The sequence below is a fragment of the Schistocerca piceifrons genome, chromosome X (genome assembly GCF_021461385.2).
Source record: "Schistocerca piceifrons isolate TAMUIC-IGC-003096 chromosome X, iqSchPice1.1, whole genome shotgun sequence".
NCBI classification, from domain to species: Eukaryota; Metazoa; Arthropoda; class Insecta; order Orthoptera; family Acrididae; genus Schistocerca; species Schistocerca piceifrons.
Genome location: NC_060149.1, coordinates 165,630,509 through 165,650,438, shown reverse-complemented (window position 1 = coordinate 165,650,438; position 19,930 = coordinate 165,630,509).

The window sequence follows — 19,930 nt, the reverse complement described above, 5'->3', positions numbered from 1 at the left end:
TCAGAGCAGACAAAATTATTCTGTCAGCTGCACCTCTATCTGTTTCAGTGCCTGTAAGATAACAGAGCTCTACACTGCAGAATGTACATTTGTCAGTACATCTAATCCTAAACATACTGCTGGGTATACTTCTTAGTAGATGACAGTATGGACCTGCTTAGATACGTCACTGTAAATGACCAATTTTGAGGCTAATCTAAAAAATTGAGACGAATCTGTTTAAAGTCAGGCATATAAGATTTATTGTACTTTATTAAATTTAAAAACAGCATTGGCCACACAACTAACTAGGGACAGTAAGAGAGAGAACCCTGTCTGAATAGGTTAGTTGAGAAAAACCATACAATACAGCCATTGCCCAGCCATCACACGACAGAGCAATGTCTTTAGTGCCCATGCGAAAACAGACGAGTGTCAGTAAAATGCACAAAACAGGAAGACAAAACAGCACTTAAAACACAGGTAACGAAAGCTAAAAAATTACGTGCTTACCTGTACAGAAACACAGAACGAAGTATTGCGTCAGTAGTACAACATTAACGATACAGGAAGAAAGTGATATAAGGAGCTAAAACAATATAGCAGATGGACAACAAAGGAGAAGCTAGACACATTGCAGTGCACTTAAAGCTCGAGGGGTGTGTATGTGTGTGTGGAAGGCAGGAGGGCAGGAGGGCAGGAGGGCAGGAGGGCAGGAGGGCAGGAGGGCAGGAGGGCAGGAGGGCAGGAGGGCAGGAGGGCAGGAGGGCAGGAGGGCAGGAGGGCAGGAGGGCAGGAGGGCAGGAGGGCAGGAGGGCAGGAGGGCAGGAGGGCAGGAGGGCAGGAGGGCAGGAGGGCAGGAGGGCAGGAGGGCAGGAGGGCAGGAGGGCAGGAGGGCAGGAGGGCAGGAGGGGAGGAGGGCCACGGGGGGCTGAACTGCACAGTAACCCTGGGTTCGATGTAAGGCGGTGGTAGGGTGAGTAGACAGCAGTAGCCTGTTGTGTACCACTCAGGGCTGCAGCAGGGACAAAGCCTCTCCATCGTTTCTAGGTCCCCAGTTAAATAAATACATAAATATATACACATACATACATACATAAATAAAACGGTTGAAAGCAAGGGGAAACTACAGCCGTAATTTTTCCCGCGGGCATGCAGCTTTACTGTATGATTAAATGATGGCGTCCTCTTGAGTAAAATATTCCAGAGGTAAAAATAGTCCCCCCATTCAGATCTCCGGGCGGGGACTACTCGAGAGGACGTCGTTATCAGGAGAAAGAAAACTGGCGTTCTACGGGTCGGAGTGTGGAATGTCAGATCCCTTAATCAGTCAGGTAGGTTAGAAAATTTAAAAAGGGAAATGGATAGGTTAAAGTTAGATATAGTGGGAATTAGTGAAGTTCGGTGGCAGGAGGAACAAGACTTTTGGTCAGGTGACTACAAGGTTATAAATACCAAATCAAATAGGGGTAACGCAGGAGTAGGTTTAATAATGAATAAAAAAAAGAATACGAATTTGGCGTCCCCATCCCCCTCCCTCATAGATCCGGGCCAGCTGCGCATGCGTGAATCTGGCAGCTTGAGCACGGCAGTAAAATTTTTCTCCAATGCTTCTAGCTGCTTGCTGAGACTGTTTACACAGCCAACAGCCCCATTTCTGTAGCCAGAAACGGGAGAAGGTACTACTCATATGTCACTCAACTGCGCATACGCATGAGCCCGCTCGTAACTGCTAAAACGAATCTAAACAGTTGTGATGTCACGCTCATCAGAGGCAATTTGTTGTTATGAAGCATTGCATAGTCTTCCTAAAGCCTATGACACTTTTTGCTGCTGGCAAACAGCTTATGTGAGCACAGTGTTTTGTTGTTGTATATGGCACATTTCCTTTGCGATTTATGTTTTATTTTCGTTTTTCTCTCTCCACGTTCACATTTCATTGTTGCAGTATTATTCTGCAGTTGCGGGATACAGTAATATCCTTTGTTAGAGTATCCATTCATACCAGTCAAAACTACAAAAATTTAACTGAAAACTAAAACAACGAAAAATTACGATAATTCTAAAAAATTCCCGGGTTTTTCCCGGATCTCCCAGGTCGTATACACACTGTTATTGCCTGAGCAGTCTATCTATTGTGTCTGAGGGTCCATCGAGATCTAGGTCTTCAGCGGATGCCAGACTCTCCACCTCATCCTCAGACGCAGAGCTTGTAGCTAGCGGTGGTGTGGGTCCCACCACAATTTCCTTGTTCCTGCGGGTCTTTAGTTTCACTACGCACACCATTCCTTGGGTTGCTCTAGCTGGGAGGGCTTCTTTGAGGCAGTCTCTGGGATGGAGGAGGACCGCGAAGCCCTACGACCAGCTCCCTGTGGCTGCTTCAGCCACTGGCGGGTGTCTACTTTGCCACTGGTAGGAACTTGGGAAGGGAGTGACCCAAGGGACCCCATCCTAGCGAGAGAAGCCGAAGAAGACTTAAGCTTCTCTGACAATGGTTGGGGGGTGCTGCTCCCGAGGTAGGTGGTGTGGGAGCAACAGGGAGGGAAGTGCCCCCCACCATCAAGGGGGCAGGTGTAGTCTTATGGCTCCAAGAGCTGGCTGGAATTGGTACAACAGATGTGCGTAATCAAAACCAAAGACCCCCTGGAACAAGGAAATTGTGGTGGAACCCACACCACTGCTAACTACAAGCTCTGCATCTGGGGATAAGGTGGAGATTCTGGCGTCCACTGAGGACCTAGATCTCGGCAGATCCTCAGACACAATAGACATAGACTGCCCAGGCAATAAGTCTGTGGCAGCAGGGCTGTAACAGTAGTGATAGCAGCGGCGGTGTAAGATGTTGTCATGCGCACGGGGTGGAGCCTTTCAAATTTCCTTTTAGCCTCAGTGTAGGTCAGTCTCTCCAGGGTCTTTTACTCCATTATTTTCCTTTCCTTCTGCAGAATTCTACAGTCTGGCAAGCAAGAGGAATAGTGCTCTCTGCAGTTGACACAGATGGGAGGCAGGTCACACGGAGTATTCGGATGGGATGGACGACCACAATCTCAATATATGAGGCTGGAAGTACAGTGGGAAGACATACGGAAGAACTTACAACACTCAAAGCACCACATTGGGGGAGGAATATATGGCTTGACATCACAGCGGCAGACCATCACCTTCACCTTCTCAGGTAATGTGCCAACCTCGAAGGTTGAAATGAAGGCACCGGTGGACATGCCAGATGAAATGGACAGCTCATCGTTGAAAGTTGACGTGCAGCACCCTGGACCATATTTAAGCTCTTATGAAGCGTGATGGTTTCAGAAACATCCCCCAGCTTGTCACAAGCAAGTAATGCCTGTGACTAGGCAGAGGATGCTATTTTTATCAAGACTAACCCAGATTTCATTTTGGACAAGCCCTCCACCTCCTCAAACTTGTCCTCTAAATGCTCTACAAGAACTGAGGCTTCATGGGCACCAAGGATTCCCCATCAGTTCTCATACATACCAGGAACCGGGGAGAGTAAGATTCGCCACCATCCTTAGCCCAGTGTTCCTCCCATAGTGTGACCAGGGAAGGGAACGATTTAGGGTTTTATTTCTTAGCATTAAAAGAAGACCTCAACATCTTAAAGACTGTTGGTGACGGACCATCAGCAAGAGATGACGTACCACGCTTCATTGCATGTCATCCGCACTGATGCCACCCACTCCGACCAAGCGCCCTCGCCAAGGCTGCCACCCAGCTGCAGGAAGGACCACCTGGCAGAATGGCCATTACCGGGAGTTACAATGCCCCAGGGAAATAGGCACCTACTCCTTGGCATATATCGGGTGTTAACGGCACAGGCATCAGGAGAGCGATCCCTGTGTTGTCAGGGGGCTACAACCAATAGGGTACATGGCAGCCCCACCACAATGTACTGGCTACCGTGCTGGATACTGGGTGCAAAGAAGTCCATGGTAATCATCGGCATAGAAAACAACACTGCATAGTGGATAGAGGAAAACGCACCCACGAAGGTGTCCTTGCTAAAGAGATGGAGAATGAGTGGAACTGCAATGCACCGACAAGTAAGTGGGCTAAAGATCTCAATGCATGATGGACATGATGCACCATGTAAGGTGCCCTTCCCCAGTTGGCTCGCTCTTCGGAAAAATTTTGAAGTATGGAGATCAAACCCTACTGGGACCATCACATAAAGGCCGAAACACATGAGACTCCTATTAGTCGCCTCTTATGACTGGCAGGAATACCTTGGGCCTATCCTAACCCCCGAAACCACAGGAGGTGCAGCGTAGTACTGAACGTATGATAGTTGCAGAGAAGCCTATCTCCATAAGCGGTTTCCGCATAGCCTTTCAGCAAGTTCGTTGACTGGGATTCCGATGTGACCTGGGGTACAAACAAACACCACTGAACGACTGGATCATTTCAGGGCACAGATGGACTCTTGGATGGTCGCTACCAAAAGATTACAAGGGTGACCTAGGCTGCTGATGCAAGAAATGAAAAGCCGTGGGTGGGAAAAGGAGGTGGTTATTCGGATGTGCAGGAGAACTATGAACATGTGCAACATAATTGGCCAGCAGTTTTACACGCCTAACCTGCAATGGAGGGACTCCAGCCTCCACAAAGATGTTGTTCACCGGACTCGTCCTAAAAGTTCCTATCACCATGTGGACACCACAGTGGTGCACTGGGCTGAGTAAACGCAATGCTAATGGTGCCACCGAACCATAAACAAGACTCCCATAGTCAAGGCGGGATTGAACAACGGCTCTGTAGAGCTGCAGCAGCGTAGAGCAATCAGCACCCCAGTTGGTGTTGCTCAGGCAGCCGAGGGCATTGAGGTGCTGCCAGCACTTCCACTTAAGCTGACGAAGGTGAGGAAGCCAAAACAATCTGGCATCAAAAATCAGTCCTAAGAATCAATATGTCTCCATTACAGTGAGTGGATTGTCATTAAGATGAAGTTCAGGTTCCGAGGTTCCGGAGGAACAGTACGACGCCGACAGAAGTACATAACACATGACTTTGCAGCCAAAGTGGAGCAGTATGAAATGCAGAAGTTGTCTGTATACAGGGAAGGTGAGACAGACGGCCCTACAGCTAATTCTAGACCATTAATGACCAGTAAAAAATAGAGAGAGACCCAATACAGAGCCCTGCGGGACCCCAAAATCCAAGATATGGAAGGGCGGTGGGGGGGACCAAACTTGGACACGGAAAGTACGAAGAGACAGGGAATTTTGAATAAAAATTGGGAGGTGGGCCTCTGAGACCCCACTCATATAATGTGGCAAGGATATGATGTCACCAGGTCGTGTCATACGCTTTTCGTAAATCAAAAAAGATGGCATCCAGTCCAGGTGTTGGTGTCTGGAAAAGGCTGTTTGGATGGCAGATTCAAGGGACACAAGATTATCAGTGGTAGAGCGACCCTGGTGTAAGCTGCCCTGACATGGAGCCAGTAGGCTATGTGACTCCAGGACCCGACCCAACCACCGAGACACCATACGTTCCAGCAGCTTACAAAGAACGTTGGTGAGTCTGATGGCCCAATAGCTATCATCATCAAGCAGGTTTCTACTGGGTTTGAGCACTGGAATAATGATGGGCACAGAGCCGTTTAAAAGCTATGAGGTGCTCCAGGGAAGGGTGCCACTTGTGCTGCTCTAGAGCTCGCCAACGCTCCTTAATTGCTTCACTGACTTCTGGTGACCACCAAGGGACTTCCTTTCGCCGGGGGCACCCTAAAGAGTGAGAGTTTATGTTTTCTGTCACAGAAACGATTGTTGTAGTCACCTGTTCAACCATCACATCAATGTTCCTGTGTGGGGGAGATTCAACAGTGACAGCAGAGGTGAAAGTTTGCCAGTGCGCCTTGTTTAAAACCCATCTGGGCAGGCGTCCATGGGCCTGACACTGGGGCAGTGACAAAAAGATGAGGAAATGGTCAGTACCACACAGGTTATCATGTGCTCTCCATTGGATAGATGGAAGAAGTCCTGCAGTGCAAACTGATAAATCAATGGTTGAGTAACTACCATGAACCACACTGAAATGTGTGGCAGCCCAGTATTTGAGAAGCAGAGGTTGAACTGAGAGAGTAAGGTTTTTGACATCTCTGCCCCTGCCAGTAAGAGCAGTACTATCCCACAAGGTGTTATGGGCATTAAAATCTCCCGGAAGTAGGAAAGGTTTAGGGAGTTGATCAATTAGTGCAGCTAATACAGTCAGGAATACTTCACCATCTGGAGGAAGATATACATTGCAGATAGTTATTTCCTCCATTGTCTTTATTCTGACAGCCACAGCTTCAAGAGGGGTTTGAAGGGGCACAGGTTCACTACAGACTGAGTTTAGGACAAACACAAACTCTGCCTGACACTGTTATAGTCACAACAGTCCCTGTAGTATCCCTTACAGCCGTGGAGGGCAGGGGTGCGCATTGGTGGGAACCAGGTTTCCTGGAGGGCAATGCAGAAAGCAGGTGTAAAGCTTAACAGTTGCCACCCACTTTGACCAGTGGCCCTAACCCATGGGCGCCACCCAGCCGCAGCAAAGGCCACCTGGCAGGATGGACATTGCCGGGAGTCCCGATGCCCCAGGAGGATGGGCACCTACCCCTTGGCATATGTGGGGAGTTAACAGCGCAGGCATATGAAGAGCGATCCCTGTGTGGTCAGAGGACTACAACCAACAGGGTACATGGCAGCCCCACCCCAACGGACTGGCTACTGTGCTGGATATGAGGTGCTGAGAAGTCCATGGTCATTGTCAGTGCAGAAAGTGACACTGCATAGTGCATGGTGGAAAACGCACCCATGAAAGTGTCCTCACCCAAAAGATGGGGAATGAGTGGAACTGCAATGCGGTGATGAGAAAGTGGGCTAAAGATCTCGATGCACGATGGACATGATGCACCATGTAAGACGCCCTTCTCCAACTGGCTCATTCTCGGGAAAATTTAGAAAGATGGAGGTCAAACCTGACAATGGATCATCTTGTAAAGGCCGAAACGTATGAGACTCCTTTTTGTCACCTCTTACGACAGGCAAGAATACCTTGAGCCTATTCAACCCCCGGACCTGCAGGGGGTGGTGGGGGGGGGGGGGGGGGAGGGGGGAAGGCCAAGGAAGTGGGATACAACAAATATACATAAATGATCTGATGGACACAGTAAGCAGCAATGTGCGGCTGTTTGCTGATGATGCTGTGGTGTATGAGGTGTCATTGTTGACTTAATGTAGGAGGATACAACATGACTTAGGCAGCATTTCTGGTTGGTGTGACAAATGGCAGCTTGCTTTAAATTTATAAACTTCTAAGTCAACGTGAATGAATGGGAAAAACAATTCTGTACCTTTCGAACATGGCATTAGTAGTGTGTTGCTCGACAGTCACATCAATTAACTATCTGGATGTAACACTGCACAGCAATACGAAATGGAATGAGTAAGTCAGGTTGGCAGTAGGAAAGGCGAATGCTCGACTTCATTTTATTGGTAAAATTTTGAGAAAGTGCAGCTCATTCATAAAGGAGACGGCATATAGGACACTAGTGTGACCCATTTTTGAGTACTGCTAGAGTGTTTGTGGTCCCCATCAGGTCTGATTAAATGAAGGCACTGAATCAATTCAGAGGTGTGCTACTAGCCCTGTTACCTGTAGGTTCAATGAGCAGAAAGTATTATGGAGATGCTTCGGGAACCACTGGAGAAAAATGATGCTTTTCACAAGGCACTATTGCAGAAATTTAGAAAACTGGAATTTGAGGCCGACTGCAGAGTGATTCTACTGTCGCGAAAGTAGATTTCACATAAAGACCACGAAGATAAGATTGAGAGGCTTTTTCTCTCCCTGTATTTGCAAGAAAAGGAAAGCATGTATTTAGTAGTGGTATGTGGTACCCTCCCCACCATATACTTTACAGTGGTTTGTGGAATATGTACATAGCTGTAGATTATGTCTGTTTTTAGTTTCTTTGGGATTTTCCTGTTTGGATTTCCAAGAATAGAAGACGATTGCTTTTTTCTACAACCCACAGCCTGTGGCTCTTTCAGCTACTGGTTTGTTTTAGACTGCTGGTCTCTCTCATTCTGGGAGAGGCACCTGGGCAGGTGTCCTCTTCCCTGGTAACGCTGGAGGAAAATGATCCATCTGAAGTTGTGCCGGTGCATTGGGTTTGGGGGTCAAGGAAGCTGATGTTCTCTTCCTCAACTAAAAAACAGGCTTCGATGTGTGTCTAGGGCTAGTGGTTGGTGCCGACCTTATCATTGTTATGCTAAATGTGGATTCTGTCACAGTGTTCGTATGGTTTGATGTCATGTTCATTAGGTGGACTGACTAACTTTTCCTAAGCATCTTTACAAGATGGGCAGTGAAGCACTTTATATTGTTTCTCCCTGGGCATGTTGACAAACAAGGGAATTGGTGTTCTGGGCAGTTTACCCATGAAGCAAATGGTTCATAAGGTCTGCCCTCAAGAATTGTCCTTCGACATGCCCCACAGGCAGGTTCATTAATACAGTATGAGAACATGTGTCCAAACACGAGGCACATGAACTGACTAACCTTTTCTGGTAAAACATTTCCATAAAAGGCAAGGATGAAAGTTCCAGTTTTTACCTTATTATCTTTACTTCCTCTATGAATGCAATGTACACAAAATGTACTCTGGTAAATCCCTCCCCCTCTCCCAAGCTTGTCAAGCCTAAAGGGCCTACGATTGGTCATCATCACAAGTTTTTCTCAAGAGAGATCCATTTCTCAGTCTCTCTATTGCAGCAGTTGCTACAAACTCAGATTTAGTATTTTCAACGAAAAACAGTAGACAAAAAACAGTGGCTTCATTGTTGTAAAACATTCTGCGTTGGTTCTGGAGCATACCATGGACTGGGCGAACATGGCCAAAGATTGAATTGCCATGGAACGCATGACAACAGCACCCCCCAGAGATGTATTGGCTACGGCACTACGTTTTGGGTGTGAAATTAAATAGCAGGTGCGTGCAGTCACAGCACACAGTGGATAGATCATTCAGCACGCAAGGCATGCAGAAACCATTACCAGGAGAATTTTCTTCCACCCTGCCTGTTTAATGGTGACACTTGTTGGACAGTGATTAGGGAAGTAAGATAACATGGCATTTTGTCAACATGTATTTCCAGTTCTGTTTCAGAATAATCTTCCTCAATTAATAGTTACCTCATCCTCCCAGCTTTTGTGTTCAGTTTCTTCAGATTTTGTCTTTTTCGCATCACAGATTTGGATTTCTGTAGTGTTTTTTCATGGCAATGCAATTTTCTTTTAACAAATTTTCTCAGAGTGGCAGCAAGAAGTCAAGAAAACAAGGTCGCAAGGCCTCAGCACACAAAATTATCTAGATCACTTTGATTTCTAGAATTTTCTTTTTTCTAAAAACATTGGGAAATTCCTGACCTAAATGGAGCGGGCATCTGAACAATTCACAGATAAGTTTGGCATTGAACACGATTACCCTGTTTAGTGAGTGTCCATCCCACGTTTGTCACATGTTCTCTTGTCTTTACAACCTACTCTGGTGCGACAATACCTTCGAGAATTTATAGCACCACACTGGATTGGTTACACAGTGTTTTACCTTCAACCGAGTAAATTCAGCTTTATGTGCTACAGGCAAATAGAAAAACTGATTGTTAGGTTGAAGGCAGCTATCTCCTGCAGTTCACCATTCATTCCCCCTCTACTTATGGCATGTATCGGTTAGAAAAATGCACTGATGACTGATATCAGTGGAAATTGATTTGCAACAAGATAAATAAATTATGTTTCCTCGACTGGTTGCTACATTCTTTATAATTTTTTGAAGAAAGACGTTTCACTCAAGAGGAAGATATCAAAGATTCAGAACTGTGTCTCAGCTTCAAACTACAACATCAAAATGACAGACATAAGCAACTCTTCTAAATCTAATATGTCAACTATGGTGTCACTTGTGTATCCATATAAAATAAAAGAAATATTTTTGAAAATAGCTAAAAACCAACTAATGGGACACCCATGGAATGTTGGGAGGGGACAATCCAATATTAAAGAAATAAACTGATATGACACAAAAGAGGATTTTTACCATTAAGTAACCAATATAACTAAACTGAACTCCATGATACCGACCACAGAACAACCATTCTGTAAACTTATAAAAATAAATAAATAATTTAAATAAATGCTGGAATTTATGTACTCACTCCCGAGTTCGAGTCTCGGTCCGGCACACAGTTTTAATCTGCCAGGAAGTTTCATGTCAGCGCACACTCCACTATAGAGTGAAAATTTCATTCTTTAACTCCAAATAAATCTAACTAAATAAAATATACCTTGCCTAATCTTCCCTAAACAAGCATCCCTATACGCCCTCCAGCCACCCTAAACAGCAGAAAGCCACCTACCTCTAACCGGTACCTATTTTTCTACACCAAACACCTTGCAAACTAAAATTAAATCAAAAAATAAACATTCCTTTCAAAATTAACAGTAGCAAATAGAAAATTCACTGAAGGATGAAACTGTCTGCTCTTCTCCTTCCAACTGTCCCAGTAACTCCTCTCCACCCTTCCAACCAACCAGCACAAAACTAAACAATGTCCAAATACCAAACTAAAATTACAAAGCCATACTAGTTGGCCCCCATCTCCCTTTTCCAAAGTCCAGTACCAAATGCTTCAGTTAACTCACCAAGAGCATTTCATTGTGAAGTGTTCTATAAATTTTGTAGTTGCACCAATACTTTCCAATGTTTAGTAGATGTGGAAGGGGAATACTTACTTGAGAGCCCTCCATTTTATCATAGCAAAGACACCCTGACACTTTGGCCCCATTACAATGATCTATGTCTGATTTCCTTAATATATTTCAAGCAGACTTTTAGTTGTACAGACGTTGATGGTCTAACAGCCCATATGTACTGCTGAGAGATTTGTGAGGATCTATGTTCTTATGAACTCTTAGGAATTCATTTAAATCACACATGAAGAGCCCATTTGCCTGGGTCAGCCTTCTAGAGCTAATGTGAGTATATTCAACAGAGTGCCTGCTACAAACTGTTTTGCCTGAACAGCCATCAATCTACATTTTTAAAATATGGAGTCTGTACCATCTTCACAATACAGGCAGTTAGGTCAAGCCCCCAGCCCTGTGAAATAAACAATGTTAGAAAAAGTTAAAAGTTTACAGTAACAAAGAGTAGGAGGTGCTGATCAGCTTACATTTCAGAAATCCAGGCTTGCTATGCCTATACTCCCCAGCTATCAGTGGCTAATTCCCTGAGTGACTTGCAACAAGTAAGAGGAAATAGTACTTCTACGGCTTGGGGCCCACATTTGCAAACACACCCTAACAAAACAACTGTAATGTATCCAGATGGGAGGGGAGGGCGACTTATCTCTTGACCAACTACCTGTAAAATACAGAAGATACATCAGGTTGCTACTCCATCGTGTCACGATACAAAATATTTTAAACTGAAGCATTGTGTATCAAAATTTGTACGTCACAAGCACCACACACAGGTAAGTCCTCTCTCCAAAGAAGAAATCCCTGTGTAATATGGCAGAACCTATTTGGAAACGAGTAAGTAGCACTTCAGCATACCTCTGCAGCTGGGAGGAACTATACTCAATAGTTTGTTTCACAACCTCAGCTGCTTATTCCTCAAGTCTAGCCACTGCCCTCTTACTGGTGCAAGGCTTCCTTCTTTAACTCCTTGAAGGGCAGGTATCATTGTAACCTACCACATATGTAGACCCTTTGAAATGGTGGTCGTTATTGTGGCTAACAACATTTTTTTTTCTCAGTTTACCGCTCAGGGGTGGTAGTTGTTCCAATTAATCAACGTTAAGTTTCATTAGATGGCCAGAGAACCACAGTGCAGTACTTCTGCCCTGTATTTACGATGCGAGCCGATATTTCAAGCACTGCTGGTGGTGTCAGTGGAAGCATCGTGCATTTCTCTCTTCAGCTCTTCTTTAAATCACTATTTTTCATATTAATGTTTAAATTTGGGTGTTGACCTTCCATAAATCTACATGTAATATTACTTTTTATTCAAACAGAATTTTCTGTACTTCACAGATGGATTTCTGTGTGAGAGTGGCACTAACCCTCGCCCCCGTCTTCCATCCAGTATGTCATGGGGGAGGTGGCGCAGAGCAAGCATGTTACTTAATACTATTTGATGAAATTTCTTCCAGTGACAACAGTGTGGACAGTGATGAAAGTGATGATTATGACCCAGCATTTACTTCTGTTGAGAGGTGTAAAAAAGTTTAATGCTGCTTCATCCTCTGTATACAAAAATACTTTTATCATCTCAGATCAAGGCACATCAACTATACGTACACAAAAGTATTCACCACGAAAGCAGTAAACATCAGCCTATTCACTCATCATCCGAATGATGTGCAGTTTGCAGTTCAAGAAAAACCCTTGTTTGAACTGTGTGGATGTGTCCAGCATGCAAAGTGCCTTTCTGCATGAGAGCAGGCAAGACCTGAAGAGATACCATGAAAATTAAAAGGAAGTTATAGCAAACCTGAACCACCAACAATCAAACTTTTATACTACAATGGGGTGATGGTTAGCTGCAGTGCCCCATTTAATGCCAATATTTAGTTGTTGAGGTGAAGTTTTACGACCCTGCTGTAAAAAAACATCACAATAACAAAACTAAAGTGTTATATGTAAATATGTGAAATATGTAAATTATTGTTCACGCTCCTCTAGGATAAATTTTTATGGCATTTACCTGCACCTCTAAGAGTTAAATGAATGACTGATTGATGGGGGTTATGGGACTAAACAGCACAAACATCAGTCCCACAATTCAAAAATTACTTTTGTAAGATAGAGGTGTCCCATAAAAGTGGGTACATCCAGTCAGAGGTGTCACAGTACAAAGCAAGGAAGCTAAAAGCACACACAGTAGGACACATAAAAGGGTAAGCCAAATCTAAAAACTGGAAAAACAGGGGGATAAAAGAGCAGTCTTTGTAAGGGGGAGTGGTCATGGGTCCCAGACCCAGCAATTGCAAGGAGAGGCCCAAACAACAACCACCCTGCCCCAGCTCCAGAGGGAGAGCAAAAACTTATAACTAAAAATATAAAACCACTTTCATAAAGGAAACTGAGGACCAGTTCAAAAATACCCGAATCATTTTAATACTGAAGACATGGAATGTGGAATGTTATACTTAGTATGAAGGGCCAAAACAAGGGGATATTCCACATATATCTGGGATACCGTCAGTTTGTTTCTTCAACCACATCGTGGAGGTGGCTTATAGTGCAAGAGAAAACAATGGGTGAGCTTAATATGATTGATGCGTAGACGGCAGGAGAACAGTGGACTCCTACCGAGAGGAGTGGAAGGAAGAGCACCAAAGTGCAGTAGTCTCCTCGATTGTGCAGGGTTTATTACTAAGAGCAGTAGAGCAACAAATGTCGCTCCACATTTGGGCAAAGAGAGATTTGGTGAATAGATGTATGTCCACATATCTGCACCTGAACTCATGAAAGGGAACTGGGGATGGGGTAAGTATCAGAGTCTCGAGCCAAATGGTCAGTCAGTTCATTCCCTGGGGTACCCAATGACTCAGGACCCAGAGAAAGACAACTGAGAAGGCACAACAGCCAGGGGCAGAGAGAAGGTCACGGATAGTAGAGACTAAAGGGTGACAAGAGTAACATCAGTCTATATAGCCTGCAAGTTGCTCATTGAGTCAGTACATACTAAAACACTGTGGAGGGAGGCCTGAATAACAAAATGTAGGGCCCTGTTAATGACCAACAACTCTGCTGTGAACACACTACACTATTCCAGCAGTAAATGGTGTTCCAAGTCAGTAGGAGATGTAAAAGCATATCCCATCTTCATTTTAGAATCAACTGTGTAGAAGAAGGGACCATCCTCGAACTCTTCAAGAATGGAACACACAAGATGCTGGAAAATCATAGGGGCAGCAAAGACCTTAGGACCCAGGAGTAGGTTGATCATAATCTGTGGTCTACGCACCATCTAAGAGGGGGTGTGGAAGGAACTATACAGGGCACATTCCAACCAGCAATCCCACACATGGGTAGTTGGTTGGTTGGTTGGTTTAATGAGAGAGAGGGGGGGGGGGGGGGGGGGGGGGGAAGGAACCAAACTGTGAGGTCATCAGACCCTTGTTCCCGGTAAAAAAATTACACAACAGAAAGAAGAAAAGAAAGGAGATGTACAGCACAAGAGCAAGAGAAAGGAGGAACCAGAAGAACGACATGAGGACAACCAACACTACTATGTACAAAAACAGGAACAGAAAACCACAGAGAGAAGCAAGAAACAGGTAGAAAGGGTAAAAACAACAGAGCAGATGACCGTGGCTGGCCAATCATGAGAATAAAAAGGAAAAGCTGGCCACTCTGTACCACATTAAAACATCCACCCTAAAAGCATTAGAGTGGAGAACACAAAGGGACAAAGGACATGCGTGAAAACTTTTACAGAATGATAAAACCCACCATGGCATATAAAACGTAAAACTAAATTAGCCGATGAGGCGTTGTCAGCTAAAATTAATGGCAAAGAGTCTGGTAACTGAAGAGTTCATTGCAGGGCAGCCAAAGAAGGACAGCTCACCAAGATATGGGCCACTGTCAGCCAGGCGCCGCACCAATACTGAGATGGGTCATCACGGCGCAGGAAGTAGCCATGTGTCACCCAAGCATGACCAATGCGGAGCTGGCAGAGAACCACAGAGTCCCTGCGAGAGGCCCACATGGAGGACTGCTACACATTTGTAGCCTCCTTAATGGCATGCAGTTTGTTCTGCGTGCTGAGATTATGCCATTTCGCCTCTGAAAGCCGCAAAACCTTGTGGTGTAGTACTGAACGCAAGTCAGTTGCAGAGAAGCCTATCTCCATAAGTGGTTTCCGTGTAGCCTGTTTGGCCAGCCTGTCGGCAAAATTGTTGCCTGGGATTCCAAAGTGACCTGGGGTCCAGACAAACAACACTGAACGACTTGACCGTTCAAGGGCATAGATGGACTCCTGGATGGTTGCTACCAAAGGATGACAAGGGTAGCACTGGTCAGTAACTTGTAGGCTGCTCAAGGAGTTAGTACACAGAAGGAACAACTCCACAGGGCATGAACAGATGGGCTCCAGAGCATGAGATATAGCCACCAACTAAGCAGTGAGAACACTGCATCAGGCAAGGAATGCTGTTCAATATGTCCTCCATGGACATATGCAAAGCCGACATGAGCATCAGCCATCAAGCTATCTGTGTAAACCACTTCGTGGCATCGGTACTTGTCAAGAATAGAGAGGAACTGGCAGCAGAGACCTGCGGGGTTAACCGAGTCCTTAGGGCCAAGTGCAAGGTCTAGGTGAAGCTGCAGCCTAGGTCTACACCATGGTGGTGTAGATGAATGGACCTCAAGTATAGGTGGTAAAGGCACGGACCCCAGTTCCGAAGGGATCGGACACTAACTGCAATTGGAAGCCCTAACCTGGGCCGCAGATGCGGCACATGAGCTGCCGTGGGTGGGAAAAGTAGACTGTGATTCGAATAGGCAGGAGAACTACGAATGTGTGCTACGTAACTGGCCAGCAGTTGTGCGTGTCTAACCTGCAATGGAGGGACGCCAGCTTCCACAAGGACGATGGACACCGGACTCGTCCTAACAGCTCCTGTCGCTAGGCGAACGCCACAGTGGTGCACTGTGTCAAGTAGATGCAATGCTGCAGGCGCCGCCGAACCATAAACCAGACTCCTATAGTCAAGGCGGGATTGAACAAGGGCTCTGTAGAGCTGCAGCAGCGTAGAGCTAACTGCACCCCAGTTGGTGTTACTCAGGCAGTGGAGGGTATTGAGGTGCTGCCAGCACTTCTGCTTAAGCACACAAATGTGAGGAAGCCAAAGCAACCTGGCATTTAAAACCAGTCCTAAGAATCGACGTGTCTCCACTACAGTGAGTGGATCGTCATTAAGGTGAAGTTCTGGTTCTGGATGAATGTTACAACACCGACAGGCGTGCATAACACATGACTGTGGCCGAAAACTGGAAACTGTGGACTATAGCCCATGACTGTGCCTTGTGGATGGCTCCCTGTAGGCACCGCTCAGCAACACCAGTACTGGTCGAGCAGTATGAAATCCAGAAGTCATCTACATACAGGGAAGGTGAGACAGATGGCCCTACAGCTGCTGCTAGACCATTAATGGCCACTAAAAATAAAGAGACACTCAAATACAGAGCCCTGCGAGAACCAACGCTCCTGGATATAGGGGGGGAGGGGGCGGGGGAGAATTATGGGAGGCACCAACTTGAGCATGGAAAGTTGGAAGTGAAAGGAAATTCTGGATTTAAAAAAAAATCGGAGTAGGCCTTTGAGACCCCTCTCGTATAATGTGGCAAGGATATGATGTCACCAGGTCGTGTCGTATACTTTTCGTATATCATAAGAGACGGCAACCAGGTGTTTGTATACAGCGTCCCTGTCGGAAGCCGACCTGACATGGAGCCAATAGGCTATGTGACTCCAGGACCCGACCCAACAACCGACACACTATACATTCCAGCAGCTTACAAAGAACATTGGTGAGGCTGATGGGCCAATAGCTATCCGCATCAAGTGGGTTTTTACCAGGCTTGAGCACCGGAATGATGATGTTCTCCCACCATTGCGATGGAAATAAGCCATCGCACCAGATTCAATTGAAGATGACGTGGAGATATCACTTTTAGTAAGGTGAGAGATGTTTAATCATCTGACTGTGGATACGATCTGGCCCATGAGTTGTGTCGGGGTAACGTGCAAGGGCACTGAGGAGCTCCCACCCTGTAAATGGGCCATTATAGGATTCACTGTGGCATGTAGTGAATGAGAGGACTTTCCCTTCCAGCTGCCATTTGAGAGTGCGAAAGGCAGGTGGAGGGGGGGGGGGAGGGGGGGGGGTAATTTTCCGATGCACAGGCTCGAGCATAGGCTTTGCGTTGGTAGATATCACACCAGTTACGTTAACACCGGGAACACCTGTTGAGGCCTGGTACCCAAAAACATGTTTGATCTTGGCCCAGACTTGGGAAGGTGACATATGGCACCCAATGGTTGAGACATCTCTCTCTCCCAACACTCCTGCTTCCGTCGTTTGATAAGTTGACAAACGCGGGCATGGAGCCGTTTAAAGGCTATGATGTGCTACAGGGAAGGGTGCCGCTTATGCCGCTCTAAAGCTCACCGACACTCCTCAATTGCTTCAGTGGCTTCCGGCCACCACCAAGGTACTGTCTTTCGCTGGGGGCTACCTAAAGAGTGAGGGATATTGTTTACTGTCACAGAAAGGATTGCTGTAGTCACCTGCTCAACCATCGCATTGATGTTCCCCTGTGGGGGAGATTCAACTGTGAAAGTTTTCCAGTCCGCCTTGTTTAAAGCCCATCTGGGCAGTTGTCCATGAGCCTGACACTGGGGCAGTGACAGAAAGATGAGGAAATGGTCACACCACACAGGTCATCATGTGCTTGCCAGTGGATAGATGGAAGAGGTCCTACGCTGCAGACTGATAAATCAATGGCCGAGAAACTACCATGAACCACAATGAAATGTGTGGCAGCCCCAGTATTTGAGAGGCAGAGACTGAACTAAGACAGTAAAGTTTCGATATCTCTGCCTCAGCCAGTAAGCACAGTGCCACCCCACAAGGGGTTATGGGCATTAAAATCTCCCGGAAGTAGGAAAGGTTTAGGGAGTTGATCGATCTGTGCAGCAAATACAGTCAGGCATACTGCACCATCCAGAGGAAGGTATACATTGTAGGTAGTTATTTCCTACATCATTCTTATTCTGACAGCCACAGCTTCAAGAGGGGTTTGAAGGGGCACAGGTACTCTGCAGACTGGGTTTAGGACAAATGCAAACTCCCCCTGACACCCGACTACAGTCACAACAGTTCCTGCAGTATCCCTTATAGCTGCGGAGAGCAGAGGTGCACATTGGTGGGAACCAGGTCTCCTGGAGGGCAACGCAGAAAGCAGGTGTAAAGCTTAACAGTTGCCGTAGCTCAGCCAGGCAGTGGAAAAAAAAATTGCCACAATTCCACTGGAGGATGATGTGATTGTGAGACTGGGAAAGCATGGCACATTCAATGAGGCAGTTTATGCCTCAGGGTCACCTGCTGCCACCAACTTTTTGCCTGGGCAGTCTATATCCATTTTGTCTGAGGGTCCTGTGGGATCTAGGTCCTCCACAGACACCAGAATCTCCCGATTTGCAGACGCAGAGCTTGGAGGTAGCAGTGGTATTGGTGCCACTGAAATTCCCTTGGTCTTGGGGACCTTCTTTTCTGGTTTCTCCTGCTGTTCCTTTGGTTTCCCTGGCTGGGAGGACTTCACTGATTCAGTCTTCGGGACTGAGGATGAGCGTGAAGCACTATGACCATCTACTTTTGGTCTCTTCAGCCACTGGCGAGTGTCATCTTTCCCACTAGCAGAAACCTGGGAAGGGAGTGACCCAAGGGACCCCACCGAAGAAGTTGTAAGCTTAGAAGTGGGGACGGACGTCCCTGTTGGTTGGGGTGGGGGGGGGGGGGGGGGGATGGAGGGGCGGGGGTTTGTTGAAGTAGGTGGTGCAGGAGCAACATGGAGGGACAGCACCAAGCCGGGTCTTATGCCGTATGTATGTCAAAGAAAGCTCTTCAGGAGAAACCACCTTAATGTAGCACTGTCTGTGCGGGCATGGAGGTTCGCGTACTCTGGATCTGGAGGGCTAAGCCGGCTGTAGCGTAGCTGCCAGCAGGGTCACCCGTGCCAGACAGGCTGAAGGGGAGGAGCCAGACCAACTGTGTCCCAAAACGACTTATCGAAAACCTGTCTCCTATCCTTTTCCTATCCCTAGCCCATCTTTTTTCCATTTCCTTTCCATTTCCCCCACTTAATCAATGGTGGCGGTTAAACCACATATAGGGGTGGGGAGGAAATGCCAAGCCCATATACCAAATGTAGGGTAAATCGTCAGTGCCTGGGCGATAAGGTGGCAGCCTCACCAAGGCAATTGGAAGCAGTGGGCCAATCACCCGCACCCTTCTTAAGTTACCCCATTACTGAAACCGAGATGAGAATACAAAACCGGATGGATAAACCAATGACAACCTTTGGTATGAAAAATAATATTGCCTTTTAAAATATACAAACCTTGAGAGAGAGTAGCAAGCTGAAACAAATGACCAGGGAAATGAATAACTATAATCTTGATATCCTGGGATTGAGTGAAGTGAGGTGGCCAGAGTTTCGTGAAATACAGACACTGGATGGAATTAAGTTTTTATACTCAGGATGTGTAGAGGAAGAGGAACACTGGGATGGAGTTGGGCTATTGTTGACCGAGGCAGCAAAGAAGAGCCTTCTAGTATGGAGACCTATGTCTAGTAGGATCATGGCCACCAGATTTAAGACTAAGATCTGAAAGTGACCCTCATCCAATGTTATGCCCCCACAGAGACATCAGATATCGAGAAGGAGGAAGAGTTCTATTATCTGCTACAAGAGACTGTAAGGAAAGTGAGCAAGAAAGATATCCTCATTGTTATGGGAGACAAAGGCCAAGGAGGGAGATGACAATGATGCATTGGAACAGATAATGAGGGTACACAGCTTGGGTAAAATGTATAATGGGGAAAGATTTAGTGACTTCTGCTCAAACCATGACCTTGGAATAGGAGGGGGGGGACCTTGTTTCCTCATCAGAGATATCATAATAATAAGATAACATGGGTATCCCTAGAGCGTATTACAGAAAATCAAATTGACCACATCACAGTATCCAGGAAGTTCAGGAAGAGCCTGGAAGATGTACGGAATAGAAGAGGACAAGATGCAAAAAGCAACCACCATCTTGGTACTTCCAGTTTTCGAATGCAGATTGTGGTTTTCAGAA